Genomic DNA, 7585 nt, shown 5'->3' with positions numbered 1-7585 from the left:
GTCTCCAGACCTGCCTCAGCTGTCCCTGTGAGGGTGGGTGCAGAGGGATGCCAGAGGTCTCTCCTCCCTGGGCTTTGCCTTTGCAAGGCTCCTGTGCTGCACCTGGGCAGGTTCCAATCATCTCTCAATGTTCCAGCAGTAACAAATGACAGGATTTCAGCAGGAAAAAAAAAAAAAAAAGTGAAACAGAGTGACCAAAAAAGGAATGATTACATTATCAATAATGTTTCCAGTGGCTGATGGATGAGGATGCCCCAAGGATTTTTAAGATTTCGGTAGAAACTCTCCAAATGGCAGCACAAAGGCAAAATGTTTATTAACCCAGAGTGTCCTGAGAAAATCCCCCAGGGAATTGCACAGGATGAATTCACCCAGGATGTTCATGGATCCTCCAGGCCAAATGTGTGCTCAGCATCATGCAGCCCATCTCACAGCACAGGGGAATGAGGATCTTCTCATTCCTGCAGGACAGGAGGGATCCTGAGTGTTCCAAAAGGGATGAACAGACAGACACACTGCTCTATGGGACCCCACTGCCCTTTTCCTTCCTTTTCTTCTTCCATTTTCTCAGTTCAAATGCTCCCTAAACAGCTCTGGAAACTGAAAGCTGCCCTAAAAGCCCTCTGCTTTCACTAACATCGAGAGTAAGGAACATCAGGGAAAAAAAATCACCTCCTAATTCCTTGGGGAACTGAATTTGCAGAACAGGCATCCTGTCTTAAAGATAAATCTCCCCCTCAAAAGGCAGGCCCAGCCTTGCCCTGTGCATGGCAGGACATTCAGCTGATGGTTTCGTGATGCCACACATCCAGCACAGCCTTGGCAATGCTCTTGTGCTGGGAACGTATTAGACAACGTTGTCATGTATTGAAAACTGGCAAATCTCCAAGCTGGGGTTTCAAGGGATAATTTGTAGATTGAATGTTAATGAATATAATAATATTCATTATTATATTGTTGTTGTTATCTCGCAAGGCCGTGCTGACTTCATTCTGTTGCCCATTGCATATTTCAATTTTTAGGGAAAAAGAAATAAATTACCCCTATAAAATGCAGTAGAGGCAATTCCAGCACAGCCAGTTGAAGACATGTGGGAAAAGGTGATTCCTTCTGTGCCCATGCCACTTGCTGACACAGGATTGCTGTTTTGAGCCCTCTCTGTCCTTTTTGCTGCAAACTCACCCAGCCTCAGTAGTGCTGCCCCAGCCATGGCACGTGGAGCATCCTCAGCAGCATAAATCTTCTTTTATCTCCGTGGGGAAAGAGGCATGTAGGGGAAATGCTGTAATTTCTTCAGTTCTGTGCTGCCCTAAGAGCTGTGATGTGGCTTTTTGTGCAGAACAGCAGAGCAGAGCTCACCTGGGGCAGGTGCCCCAGTGCAGCAGAGCCCCCCTGCAGCCCCCCAGGGCCAGGCTGGCCCCAGGGGCACCCCCAGCCTGCTGCAGCCCACCGTGATTTATGTGGCACTTGTGCAATTGATGTGCTTTGTGCCTGGGGACAGTTAAATGGTAGCTCTGTCATTAGTTTAAGCAGAGGTTAAAGGTGATCAATAACAAGGGTTTCACGCCCAATTGATCACCTCTTGCTATTTATTTCTGCCTTTTGCTTTCCGTTCCACGCTGCTTTTAGAAATAGTAATTAAAGCCATAACAAGTGTTCCACTGGGCAGAATATCAAACGCTGCAGATATTGATTCAATTCTCTCCCTTTTAGCAACGCTGACCTGTGCCTGTGCCCAGCAGCAGCGAGGCAGGGCCAGCCTGCAGGGCTGCTCCCCATAGCCAGAATGGGGAGCTGAGAGCCCTCCTGGGCTGAAGGTGGAGGGAGAGCAGCACAGGGCTCTGGACAGGCAGCTTTGAGTGTCCAAGTCACTCTGAGCATCAGTGCTTGGCCCATCCTGTGAGACTGAGAGGCACTAATACACAGTGAGCTCCAGGGACTAAAAATCACAGGACAGATTTTCACAAAAAGACCCAACAAACAACCCCCGCCCAAACAAATGAAAAAAAAAAACCCAAACAAAAAAAAAACCAAAACCCAAACTGTCATATTTTCTGAAAAATCCTCTTTGCTCAGGATTCTTCTCCTGGCAAGCTGAGAAACCTCAGAGAAAAATGAAAACAATATTATCTCATTTGCTTCTCCTGTGTTTTGCTGCTTTGGAATGTGTTTGGAGATTGTTTATCTAACGTGTGAATTGTTTTTACTTAATGACCAATCACCATCAGCTGTGTCAGGACTCCGGAAGGGTCACTAGTTTTCATTCTCATTCTTGTTAAGCCGTCTGTCTGTATCCTTTCCCTATTCTTTAGTATAGTTTTAGTATAGCAGGATAGGATAGGATAGGATAGGATAGGATAGGATAGGATAGGATAGGATAGGATAATAGAATAGAATAGAATAGAATAGAATAGAATAGAATAGAATAGAATAGAATAGAATAGAACAATAAATTAGCCCTTTAAGAATTTGGAGTCAGATTCATCATTTCTTCCTTCATCCTGGGGACCCAGCAAATGCCCCACATGCATAAAATACCCCACATGTGCATGAAATCACCCCGAGGTGCTGCGGGAGCAGTCAGGGCTGCTCTGCCCAGCTCGGGCTGGAGCCCCCGGTGGAGGGCAGAGCTCCAGCAGTGAGTGATCCCTTTTCCACAGCGCTTTCCTCAACACAAACAGCCCGTGCTGCTCCCCACAGCCCCGGGCAGCAGGGCCAGGAGAGCTGTGAGCACAGCAGGAACAAACCCAGAGCACTGGGAGGGGAGCAGGGCAGCGAGGATTGGTCCCTGGAGTGCACGGGGATGCTCTGCCCATGGAGGGACCGAGAATTCCCTCTGCATCTCACAGGGATGCTCTGCCCATGGAGGGACTGAGAATTCCCCCTGTATCTCATGGCAATGCTTTTCTCACAGAGGGACCAAGAATTTCCTCTACATCTCATGGCAATGCTCTTCCCATGGAGGGACTGAGAATTCCCTCTGCATCTCATGGGATGCTTATCCCACAGAGAGACTGAGAATTCCCTCTGCATTTCACGGGGATGCTCAGAGGGACTGAGAATTCCCTCTGCATCTCAGGACAATGCTCTTCCCATGGAGAGACTGAGAATTCTTTCAGCATCTCACAGGGATGCTCTTCCCACAGAGAGACTGAGAATTCCCTTTGCATCTCACAGGGATGCTCTCCCCATGGAGGGACTGAGAATTCCCTCTGCATTTCACAGGGGTGCTCCTCCTCAGTGGCACTGAGAATTCCCTCTGCATCTCAGGGCCATGCTCTTCCCACAGAGGGACTGAGAATTCCATCTGTATTTCACAGGGATGCTTAGAGAGACTGAGAATTCCCTCTGCATCTCATGGGATGCTGTTCCCATTGTATTACTGAGAATTCTTTCTGCATCTCACAGGGCTGCTCTTCTCACAGAAGGATTGAGAATTCCCTCTGCATTTCACAGGGATGCTCTTCCCATGGAGAGATTGAGAATTCCCTCTGCATCTCACAGGAATGCTCAGAGGGACTGAGAATTCCCTCTGCATCTCACGCTGCTGCTCTTTTTGCTGAGGTGGCTCAGCAATCTGTGTAAATTAACCCTTGTGATTTAATGTCATGGTTTATGACAGCACTTCATGAGAAGTAAGAACACTGTGGGGAAAAAAATCCTAAATATTTCTCATGGTTCTTAAGAAAATGAAGGGGGGATGTGGGAGTAAAAAGCAGGAGTTCTGAAAGCGTTTTAGAGGAAAGTCTGTGTTGTAGCAGATCTCATAATCACCCTCATGTACAACTCCCTTATTACCTGTCCTTCTGTTGGTTTGCCTGCAACCAGGTTATTCTTAAACATGACTGAAGAAACATCTCCAATTTAAAACTAGTTATTTATTTAAAACATCTCCCAGCATAAAGACATCTAATGCAATAGCCTGACTCTTTATCCTGCAAATCACTGCAAAAGATGCAAATGTGTAAATTCATTTCCTAGAGTTTTGTCTGGCTACAAATTTATGATCCAGCATAATCTCAGTCACATAGCCTTTAGTGTGACTGAGAGGCAGTAATACACAGTGAGCTCCAGGGAATAAAAAGCACAGGACAGATTGCCTTAAAAAAAAAAAAAAAAACAGATGAAATAAAAACCCTCCAAACCAAACAAACCCAAAAAAGTACAGTAAAATGTAAAGATTCCCATTTTCCCATTGGCTCCCTCATAGCTTCTACTGATCCCTGACTGCAGAGCTGGCATTTCCAGCACCTCTCGTGCATATGTGTGATATTTGCAAGAAGATTTTTGTGCACTTTTTCATTGATTTACTTTGAAGGACAGAGCTGATTGGGGTGCAGCTCCTGTGAGCCATCCAGCTTCTCTAAATATGCTGTAGGAAATCCTGTTCTGTGGCTGTGGTAACTGCTGAGAGTTGGCCCTAGAGAATCTGGTCCAGTGATGGAAAGCAGATTTCCCTGTGGAGCTGGGAGAAGCCAAAGTCCATAAGGAAACCCAGTCCTGGATGCTGGTGATGCTGCACAAATGCCAGAATAGGCAGAATGCTCCAGAAGAAAAGTGAGAAAAAGGAAAATGAAGAAACATCTTTTAAGTTTGGCATGAATGAAAAGCATTCCTTGCTGCAGCAGCATTTGAGCCAGGGAAGCCATGTCAAACCTTTACAAGAAATAACGCTCAATTTGCCCAACACCAAAAATAATGTGATATCGAGGACTATGAAATATTCATGAGGGCTGATCTAACATGCACATTACATGGTGTGAGCAGCACCACATGCTTTAACCCAGCCTTTGCACCTCGTAATCCCCACGCACGGCACAGACACTGGGTTGTGTCAGCTCAAATGGAACTGGGGGAACTTCTGCTGGCAGAGCTTTGCCAAGGACACAGGAGAACCCCTGAGGAAGTGCAGTTGGCCACATTTCTGCTGCTGGGCACCCCTACTTGCAGCAAATCACAAGTGGGAGCAAAGCTGGATGCCCATAAATCAGCGTGGCAAAGCAGTGGTGGCTCCCACGAGAGACTTCAATGAGCTCCTTCTCTGTGTGTTTGCTGCACAGGCACATCCATGGTGCTGCTGCTCAGAGCCCACATTGTACACATTGTGGAAGCCTGCAGAAAGCTTTGGAGCTGCTCATTTCAGGAAGGTACATTGGCCTTGGTCCCCATGAGCAGCAATATCAAACTTAGCGAGAGCAGACACTCATCTGTGGACTTTTAGCATTTTAAAACAAAACCAAAACACCCCCCATGCCACCTCAGCTTGCTCCTGGTCCTGCTGGGGCTGATGGGCTCCAGGAAAAGAGGGCAGCAGGCACTGGCAGCAGGCAGAGCCCCCGTGAGCGCCCATGACAAGGGCAAGCACCGGCTCCAGTCACCAGCCAGGATGGGCTCATTTTGAACTGTAAGAAAAACACAAGGAGAAGGAATTCCAGAGTTGTGGAGTTCTGCTCCAGGGCAGGACCCAAATCTGCTTCCAGTACCTGTGAAGTGACAGCTCTGAGCTGTCCTGGGGCTGATCCAGCTCCAAACAACCAACGGCACGGTTAGCATAAAATGAAAATATATGCAAACAACATTAGCACAGAATTACAAGATTTGTTTAACCTGATGGTACTGAAATCTCTCCTTCTAAGGGAGAGAGCAAGCAGGAGTGGGCAAAACTGGGAACAAGACTCTTTGGTGTTAATGTTGATGCTCTGAATTTTCATGTAAGAAGATTATAGTGCTTCAGCTGCTGCCTTAGCTCATTAGGGGCCAGTTGCACCACAGCACTGTGCTGGGAGCAGGCACAGCTCTGGCTGGGCAGCCCTCAGAAGAGACCAGATTCAGTGGAAAGCATAAGATGAACATGGCATTACTAATTACAAGTGACTGTGCCTTGCCAGGCAAACTGCTGTGCTGTAGTCACTCCTGCAGTTGTTGTACAGCAAGCATTCCCTCTCTTATTATGCTGTAAGACAAGAAAGCTGCAAGAAATTGGACACTGGAATGCTAAAACCTTCTCCTAATAATGCATGAAAGCTGATAGGCAACTGGAAAAGGGAAAAAGTGATATCCTATTGAATATTGTCAGCCTAACAGAAAACAGCAATGTCCCAAAATTAGCAAAAATCAGTTTATAAGGTGTGGGAAGCACAGCCCTGTCCCTGGGGCACACAGACAGGCTCTGTGCCCTGGCAAGGCTGGCACAGCACAGCTCACACCCTCTGTGAGCACGAGAAGGGCTGAGCCCACACCAGGGCTGCATTCACCGGGTACCAACCTCCCCACCTGGCCAAAGAGCCCTCGGTCAGCTCCTCAGCAGTCTGAGATGCACACCCTGGCTCAGCTCCTCAGCAGTGTGAGATGCAAACCCTGGGTCAGTTCCCCAGCATTCTGAGATGCAAACCCTTGGTCAGTTCCCCAGCATTCTGAGATGCAAATCCAGGTTCAGCTCCTCAGCAGTGTGAGATGCAAACCCTGGGTCAGTTCCCCAACATTCTGAGATGCAAACCCTTGGTCAGTTCCCCAGCATTCTGAGATGCAAATCCAGGTTCAGCTCCTCAGCAGTGTGAGATGCAAATCCAGGCTCAGCTTCTCAAAATTCTGAGATGCAAACCCTGGCTCAGCTCCTCAGCATTCTGAGATGCAAACCCTTGGTCAGTTCCCCAGCATTCTGAGATGCAAACCCCGTCTCAGCTTCTAAACATTCTGAGATGCAAACCCTTGGTCAGCTCCTCAGCAGGCTGAGATGCAAACTCAGGTTCAGCTCCTCAGCAGGCTGAGATGCAAACCCAGGCTCAGCAGCCCCTCTGGAGTGTGGGCAAGGCAAGATCAGCCCAGCCCTGGTGATGGATGGCACTGCCCCAAGCACGGCAGTCTCCGGTTCACATTCAGGCTCTGGTGCCACCATAGGACTGTGCAGAGCCTGAATGCTCTGAAGGGGATCTGAAGGTCCAGGCATTGCTCAGCAGCAGAGAGCTCTGGGTTAGAGCAAGGATTTCCCATCAGCACACACCTAAACCCTTCTCTAAACTGCACTGGCAGTGCTTCTGTTCCTTATCTACACTTCCTACTTTGTATGTTTACTATTTACTTTGTTAAATAAGTATTTGTACATCTGCTTTTCTTTAGTGGACCAACACCACAGTCCTATCTTTTCTTGCTTTACTACTGATGTAGTAGTATGAGGTCATGTTTTCACCTTAGTGAGAAACAACCAGCAAAAAAAAAAGAAAAAAAAAAAAAAAAGTCTTCCTCCAGTAATTGCCATTTAATCCCTGACCAGGAAAACTAACACGTTATTCTAAGAAAGGCAAACCTTTGGGGCATCTGATTTTTAGAGCAGCTGAGCACTGCAGCAAGGAGCTCTACAAAGAGTATTTTATTTTTGCTGCTCAACAGCACGAGAGAGCAAATGCAGCAGGGCTGCCAGTGCCTTATAGAATGTGACACACTGAACAACCCAAGGGTGCTCATCCTCCCCAGCACTCACAGCACATCTCATCCCTTAGCAGAACACAATGTGAAAACTGACCCTGCCCTTCTGAGTATCAATACAAATCCTGTTTGCCATCCAGGTTAGCTCACAATGAAGAGGTTA

Source organism: Zonotrichia albicollis, chromosome 20 (assembly GCF_047830755.1).
Source record: "Zonotrichia albicollis isolate bZonAlb1 chromosome 20, bZonAlb1.hap1, whole genome shotgun sequence".
NCBI lineage: Eukaryota > Metazoa > Chordata > Aves > Passeriformes > Passerellidae > Zonotrichia > Zonotrichia albicollis.
Note: the sequence above shows the minus strand (reverse complement) of the source record.